Below are 7,789 nucleotides of genomic sequence, written 5' to 3'. Positions count from 1 at the left end.
TCTAGTTGTTTTGTAAGAAAAATAACAATTAATACAATTTCATCAGCTTCCTTTTGGTGATAAATTGGAGCTCCAAATAGACATTTAATCCTTTATAAAACAGTTTTAAGGACTCACTCATTTGGAATCTAAAACAGAAAATTAATCATTTTAAAATGGTTGGTATTTCTGGCTATTTGATTTTGTGCTGTGCTTCAGCTGTAAAATTTCTGCTAGAGAAGCCTTAATTAACCCTTGTGCTATCTTAGATGACCCCGCCCTTACATTGATGTGTTCTCCCTACCATGACAAAGGTGGATAAAGGTGGAAATATTTCATGTTATCCATGGACACCAGTGAAGATCACAAATCATTGAAGAAAAAAGGTTAAGCGCAATGTCTAGTGGGTCTAGATGACCCAACTCCCAATGTTAAAGTGCTAGCACAAGGGTTACAACCGCACGGTGAAAAAAGAACTTCCGGTCACCTAGTTTAAATGTTTTGTATCACTGCGCAGACTTTTGTAAAACAACCTTTTTCTTCATCATTTGGACAAAAACAACCGGTAAGAGGTGAACTTTCTCTCTGAACTGATGCTTTATTCAACCAATCGGAAAGATCAGCATATATATCGCTTGATACCGCCGAATCTTGACTGCAGCGGTGGTGTGGTCACTGCGGTGCGACGCGGACTATTTGTTACGTAACAAATCGGGAAAAAAACAAGAATTTAGGACTAAAAATTTGGTTAATATTTATTGCTTTTGTAAGTGACCATGTTATAAGCGGGTTAATGGCCTTCGAAGTGTGCATTAACACTTTTTAATGCACTTCGCAGAAGCAACCGTCCCACGTGAAGGTTCAAGCTTCCACGGCGTGCGTTAAAAAGTGATTATGCACAATTCATCGGCCATTAACCCTGAAATGTGGTTTGGAAAACAAAATTATATGATGGGTTATTTCTTTACTGAATAATTTGAAATACCAAAAACTTGATCAAGTATCCAATAACAAATGTCAGTCAGATTCTCAAAATCATTCAGTAACATATAGAGTGACAGAAATAATAAGCACTGAGGTCACCAATTTCTCATGTTTGGGTGTATTTTAAGATTGATCATAATTTCAAAACCAACTATGGCATGGAATAAAACAATACTTTCTGCTTCATTTAAACAACAGTAGTTCAGGTTTAAATGCAAATAACAGTTAGGCGAGTTCTGCCCATTGTCGTCCTTACATTACCACCCCTGGGCTTTACTTTTAAGTTTAAAAAAAAGTATTGGTTCTTAAAGAATTGTTTTCTCAGTGAAAAAAGATAGCCACTTACTGTAGCCATTCTTCAAAGAACAAATGATATACAAAAAAGACATGAAAAACTGAAAGGTGTGTAGAAGAAGTGGATCAGGGTTGTGCCAGAGCTGCATTGTTTTTTGCTCTACAATTAACAATACAAGATAAATCAAAAGAAGAAAGAAACATTGAAGAACATAAAGGGGTAAAATAAATATGTTTCAAATCTTACAGAAAAGTTTATAATGAACACTGGCAATTGTTTACGTTTTATAATGTCATTCTTAAAGACCCACTCTGAATGAAAATTGTGTTTTTTCTGATAATGGTTGACACATAAACAAAATTAAACTCAAAATTGCATTTCCCAGAATTTCTTCTTTCAAATCGTTCTGAATCAGGAGCAGACGCAAAAAGGCAGTGTGAAAAAGAGTGTATAGTATCTGTAGCATAAAAATATGCTGGGCGGGCCACAAGTCCCCAGCTCTGTCCAATTCCAATGCATCCACTTATAGACAATTAGGTCCATGTGCGTCGTTGTTTTCCTCATACGTCTAGATAGCTCAAATATTGAGCGACATTTATTTGTCACACAGGGAATATTAGGTGGGGGGTGTGAGGGGCTATATGCTAGCGGGAGACTATGTAAACAGATGGCTAAGTTATGGGTGATGGGAAGGGAGCGAGGTTGCTCCACGCCAGCAACTCAACTTTCCATCCATGCCTCAGACTCCAGCAGGAATTTTGGTGATGCTCCCAAAAACAAATTCAGTTTCAGGGGGAGAAATAATTGGTTGCCCTGGACGCATCTGCCCAAACGTCATGGCCCCGAGTGTTTCCGTCCAATCAAGAGGCGCCGGGGTCAAAGGCAATGAGCCCGCGACTCTTTCACCTGAACGATCGCTGGACGAAAGGGTTTCTCTGCACGGAGGACGAGGAGGAGGAGTACAGATACGAAGCTCGTAAATCCTTTGCTTAACTTCAGCACTCGGTTGTGAGAGTGCATCAGGATCTCCTCCCACCTGGACTGCCTCCTCAGAAGCTGTGAGAGCGCGGATCTGGAAGACGGAGGGTGAAGAAGAAGGAGGGGTGGGAATGAAGATTTCAGCACTGGAGCTGTCCGCGGCTGTATTTGCTGGAAAATCCTCCCAAAAGCTGCTGTCGCTGCGTATATTTTCCCCCTTCGAGGCTGCAGGGCGCGGATTGATAAACGACACAATCCCCTGCGTGCTTCTAGCGAGCGGAAACGTACGCACTTCATCGGAGCCGAGCCTTGTCATGCTGGACGGCCGGGATTGAGACAGGAAGTCTTCAGTCAGTCGCCTACCTTTAACAGCCTTTTACGGTGAGTTGACATAGACTGCAGGTTTCTTGTTGTTTTTGAAACATTACATAACATATATTCGGCTTTGGTTTCGGTTTGCACAAAAAAACTCGATTTGCTGTCAAGCCTGGTTGCAGATCCTTGTAAAGGGAGGAGTATTTAGGTCAGCAACCATATGGGTGTGGATATAAGTGCTTCAGACTACAGGAGTTCTTGTTGGCTGCTTCTGCACACATATATCATCCAGGGGGGAAAAAGCTGACCTCATTCTGGGAGTTTTACATATTTTACTGCAGACAGTTCATTCAGCTATCATCACTTTTTCCACTGGATGACCCCCCCCCCCCCCCCCCCCCCATGTCTTTGTTGGTATTTTTTGGCCCGTCACTGGTTCCTTCAACAACCCAATTTGTTGCTAACCTTGGAGCCAGTCCTGCCCCCAGCCTGTGACAGATCCCTGCAGCCTGAGCTGCTCAGTGCTCATTGTGAAACTCCCTCAGAGCATTTGGATGGCTGGCACAGCTTCTCATCTTGTCTGAATGCCAGCATAATGTCTCCAGTCTTCCTCCCATTTAGCCTCCATTCATGAAGGTGAATTAACAACCCACCATGTTTAAAAAAAAATGCTTTTTTACTTTCAAAACTCTGTTTTACAATTTCCCTTGAAAGGCAACAAAGAATCAGGCTATGAGGGAAAGTGGGAGCTCCCTGTGTGAGTAGACGAACATATTGCACTGTAGTGAGTCCACTCCCTGGGATTTGGGTGAACTTGTTAATGTAATTAGTTTCAGGTCTTTGCTTCCCTGGTTTGTGGGTGAGATTCTCACTCATTCTCACAAAAAAACATGCTTTGTGGTGCTCTCATTCAAACCTCATCTGAAGCCAGGAATAAAAGGAGAGCTGGTTGGGATTTAAATTAGCTCATACCAGAGATGGCCAGCTTTGGGAAAGGAATCATACAGTCAGAGAAAAAGACACAATACCACAACATAGAAGAAAGCCAGATATCAAAATCATGGCTAATCATAATTTACTCAAAAGCAGCAGTGCTTATTAAGATGAAAATGTATTGTGTTTTTAAAGACTAATAAGACTAATAAGAATGTAAAAAAAACAACAACAACCCGCCAATTAAACACGTACACGTTTCCTAATAGGGGTGTGAGGCTGCACACACTTTGCTTAACTGAAGGTTGCAGCCAAATCACACTCCCCTGTTTTAAGGAGGATATCAAGGACAGCCCTTTGGCTGATTTGTCTGGCTGCCAAACCATTTTTGTTCACTGTCAACATTAAAATTGAGCATGACTGTGCAGATGTGGAACTTGGGACTAATTTACTTTGATTGTGTGAGAGACCACATACCACATGAGGCATCTGATAGATCATCTTAAAACTTGAATAACTGGCATTACAGAAAAAAATGCGTAAATAATTAGGATTAGCAAAAACATGTTAAAACATGTATTAGAGCAAGAATAGTTATTCGTGCAATAGCTATTTATTTCTCTACAGAAGTCTATGGGATTTGAGTTCTTGGAGCCAATGTTTAGAACATGAAGGGGGAGGGGTCATCCAATCCAGTACGTACACACCAGACATGTGATGCACATTCAAGATCGCCCTGAATGCGGGTTCTTGAATGCCCTTTTGCCATACGGTGTTCACACTGGACAGTTGCTACCCAATACTAGCGCATGTCCTCACAGCTGGAAGAGGCTTGCTGTGAAATGTCGCAAGTCTTATTCAGGCCTTTTCCTTTCAGAGCTCTGTTCCGAAAGCTTGGTGTCATATAATTCCAGCGAAGCACAAACCACATTTATTATTTTCTTGAAGTTGTTTTTACATCTTTACAAAATGCAAATGTAATTTTTAAACTTATTCAGTGACTCAGTTAAAAATGACCAAAAGGCTGAGGAACAATATGGGCTTGTATGTATGGTCATGGGCTTGTATTTAAAAATCAATATCTGGTTGTGTGTGCAGGTTTATGCATAGTTTCTTATTTTGAAATGGGAATTGCATACAAAAGTGTTTCCAGACAATCCGCGTTTTAAACCACATGCATCCGCAGCACTCTTAACTGCTATTCTGGGATTTGATTCGTCAGCCCTTAAACTACGACATTTTCTTCAGACTCCTTGTCTCTCATGATGACACATGCCGGTCAGAGGACTCCATAGTAATACATCCTTTAAAGTATTCCTGCAGTTGTCTGCTAGCAGGAGGAGAAGATACAAATACAGAACAATTTGTCACACAATGCACTTAGCTCTCACCAAGTTTCAGGCTTAGGCGAAATTTATTTCTTTTGTGATCGTTGTTGTGGTAGTACAAAATAAAGTCTGGACTGATAAGAAAATTGTACGCTTTGATTCTGTTTGCCTTCTTTTTTGGTCCTTTTGTTGTTTATAGTGATATTACAAAGAGACATCTAAAACTGCAGCTTTTTTTCAAATGCATATGCAATATGCAGTCTAGGAAAATAATTGTTCCCAGACTCAGCAAAACATAGATACGATGTCAGCTAAAACAACACATCAATCTACCCCCCCGTTTTCAAACACTCCAAGTTGCATAAAACATAAAAAAAAAGTGAACTGCGTCTCTGCCTTACCATCTCCAGAACTTGACACGTCTTCCGCCCCTCATATGTGCCAGGTTCTGCCCTAAAGAGTGGCTCGGTCTTCCTTCTCTTCATCCAGATCTTTTTTTATCCAGGGGCATTTTAATCATTCAGAGGGATCTGAGAGGGAATGCAAGGAAGCAAAGGCTGCGTCTTCCACACACGCTAGTATTGCCTATCAATTTTAAAATGGAGGATAAAAGCCCACGACTGCTAAGCCCTACTGTTCAATAGCAGTTATATAGATGGGGACCATGAAATAAAACAGACCACAATAAGATTCTGTCACAGGAAAAACAACGTTATTACAATTTTTGACGCCAAAGCCTGCGCGGAGCAGCTAGCAGAGGTGTACGCAGACATCTTCAACCTCTCCCTCTTGCAGGAAACCGTGCCCTGAATCTTTAAGTCCTCCATGATCGGGCTAGTCCAGAAGAAAGCAAACATCACAACGATGAACGACCTGAGACCTGTGGCTTTCACTCCTGCAGCAATGAAATGCCTGGAAAAGCTGGTCCTGACACACATTTACTCCTTGGTCGATGAACCAGTAGACCCCTATCAGTTTGCCTACCGCCCCAACAGATCAGCATAAGACGCGGTAGCCCTGGCACTTCACTCCACCCCTCAACATCTGGACACTAGGAACACTTATGCCCGGTTACTGTTCCTGGACTACAGCTTTTCCTTCCATTCCAGAGAAGATGTTGCAAAGGGTCATCAACACAGCTCTGCTCCTGCTCCTACACCTGGCTGTGGTTCCTTTTTCCGGCTCGACTCGCGCCTTTGACTGTCCCCATAACCACGGCTGGATGAAGCTCGTCTGCTGGACTTTAAATGTGTAGTTGTAGATTTAGATAAGTTAATTCTTCTCTAAGATTTCTGGTAAATCGCCTGTCCGTCCTGGGGGAGGATCCCTCCTTCATGTGGGCACCCCTGAGGTTTCTTCGTTTTTTCCGGAATCCGTTTTTTTTGGGAGTTTTTCCTTACCGCGAAGGGGGGTCTAAGGGCAGGGATGCCAGTATAGCTTAGTCAGTTTGTTAGTTCATTTTAGTATTTTTCTATTGAACTCTTTGTATTTGTGATCCTTTTGATTTCATGTTTTACTTCGAAGCCCATCGAGACGACTGTTGTTGTGATTTTGGGCTATACCAATAAAATTGAATTGAAATTGAATTGAATTGAAAATATCATTGGTTGCAGCCTTCCATCTATCGAGACGGCAGGAGGAGAGCGGCGAAGATCATCAGGGACAGACACCACCCTGCCCACGCACTGATCCAGTGTGTGGACTCAGGCCATAACCTCAGATACTGCAGGCCTGAAAGCATCCACGCACACACCACATGCTTTCTCAACAGCTTCTTCCCAGCTGCAATCAGAATGTTAGCACAGGACACAAGAGAGGGATTTTTCACTCCACCCCTCTCTTTCTTAACCCTTGTGCTCTCCTATGACCCCACCCTTGCATTGACGTGTTCCCCCTACCAATACAAAGGTGGATAAAGGTGACGAGGATTTCATGTGATCCATGGAGACCAGTGAAGATCACAAATCATTGAAGAAAATAGGTTCAGCGCACTGTATGGAGGGTCTAGATGACCAAACTCCCAATGTTAAAGTGCCCAGGATAGCACAAGGGTTAAATTTTGTTCTTTATCTTGTTTATCCCTTGTGCTATCTTAGAAGACCCCATCCTAGCATTGACGTGTTCTCCCTAACATGAAAAAGGTAAATAAAGGTGGAAAGAGTTCATCTAATCCGTGGACACCAATGAGGATCACAAATCATTGAAGAAAAAAGGTTCAGCGCACTGTCTAGTGGGTCTAGATGACCCAACTCCCAATGTTAAAGTGCCTAGGATAGCACAAGGGTTACGAACCTTGTTAATTTTGTTATTTTGTTGTCTTTCTATAATTACCCTGACTTGAGCTGCCGCAGAAAAATTCCAATGTAGATGTCTTACACGTACAAATGGCAATAAATCCCTTAAACCTGTAACAACCCTACCACTCAAACATTTTTAACCTTCGACGTTAGAACGCATACTTTTATCTGATTGTTTATAACTTGAATAATTTGCACTACAGAAAAAATATGAAAAAACTTATGAGTAGAATAGTGAAAAAAAAGGTAGCAGAGCAAGAATGGTTTTTTTGATAAATATTAATGGCTGAGTAATAGCTGTTTATTTGATGTAATATGTACATAAAATAAAAAAGGAGCCAGTTTAGCTCATGCTGGTTTGCGGCGCCTTCCGGACGTGAAACCAGGGTTCGAATCCAGGCTGCTCCCTATTCCCTTCTCTGCTTCTGTGCCAGTCCCAAGCCCAGATAAATTGAGAGGGTTGCGTCAGGAAGGGCATCCGGCGTAAAACATTGCCAAGTTAACCATGTGACTTGTTCTCGAAGTGGAGGTTGTTTCACTGTGGTGACCCCTGATGGGAAAAGCCGAAAGGGAAAGAAGAAGTACATAAAATAAAAAAAAATTATATTTTTGGCTTCTTGGAACTAGCTGGTACTTCCTGTTTAGAAGGCAAGGTGGGGCGGTGTCTTTCAATCCTGTCC

At 41.9% G+C, this 7,789-nt stretch overlaps 1 protein-coding gene across 2 annotated transcripts in view; it reads left to right on the top strand.

Annotated features, from left to right (window-relative positions):
* Positions 1-2,016: 2,016 nt before the first annotated feature.
* Positions 2,017-7,789, top strand: part of phf24 (PHD finger protein 24) — a 95,706-nt gene continuing 89,933 nt past the window's right edge. The window contains exon 1 of one of the 2 annotated variants that reach the window (XM_078956196.1): positions 2,017-2,617. The gene's annotated coding sequence lies outside the window, so the exon portion shown is untranslated. The remainder of the gene's footprint in view (positions 2,618-7,789) is intronic. The other variant, XM_078956197.1, reaches the window with a different exon arrangement.

Source organism: Oryzias latipes, chromosome 12 (assembly GCF_053564925.1).
Source record: "Oryzias latipes strain Hd-rR chromosome 12, Olatipes_Hd-rR_3.1".
Taxonomy (NCBI): Eukaryota; Metazoa; Chordata; class Actinopteri; order Beloniformes; family Adrianichthyidae; genus Oryzias; species Oryzias latipes.
The sequence above is the reverse complement of the archived record's forward strand: the minus strand, read 5'-3'. Positions and strand labels throughout refer to the sequence as shown.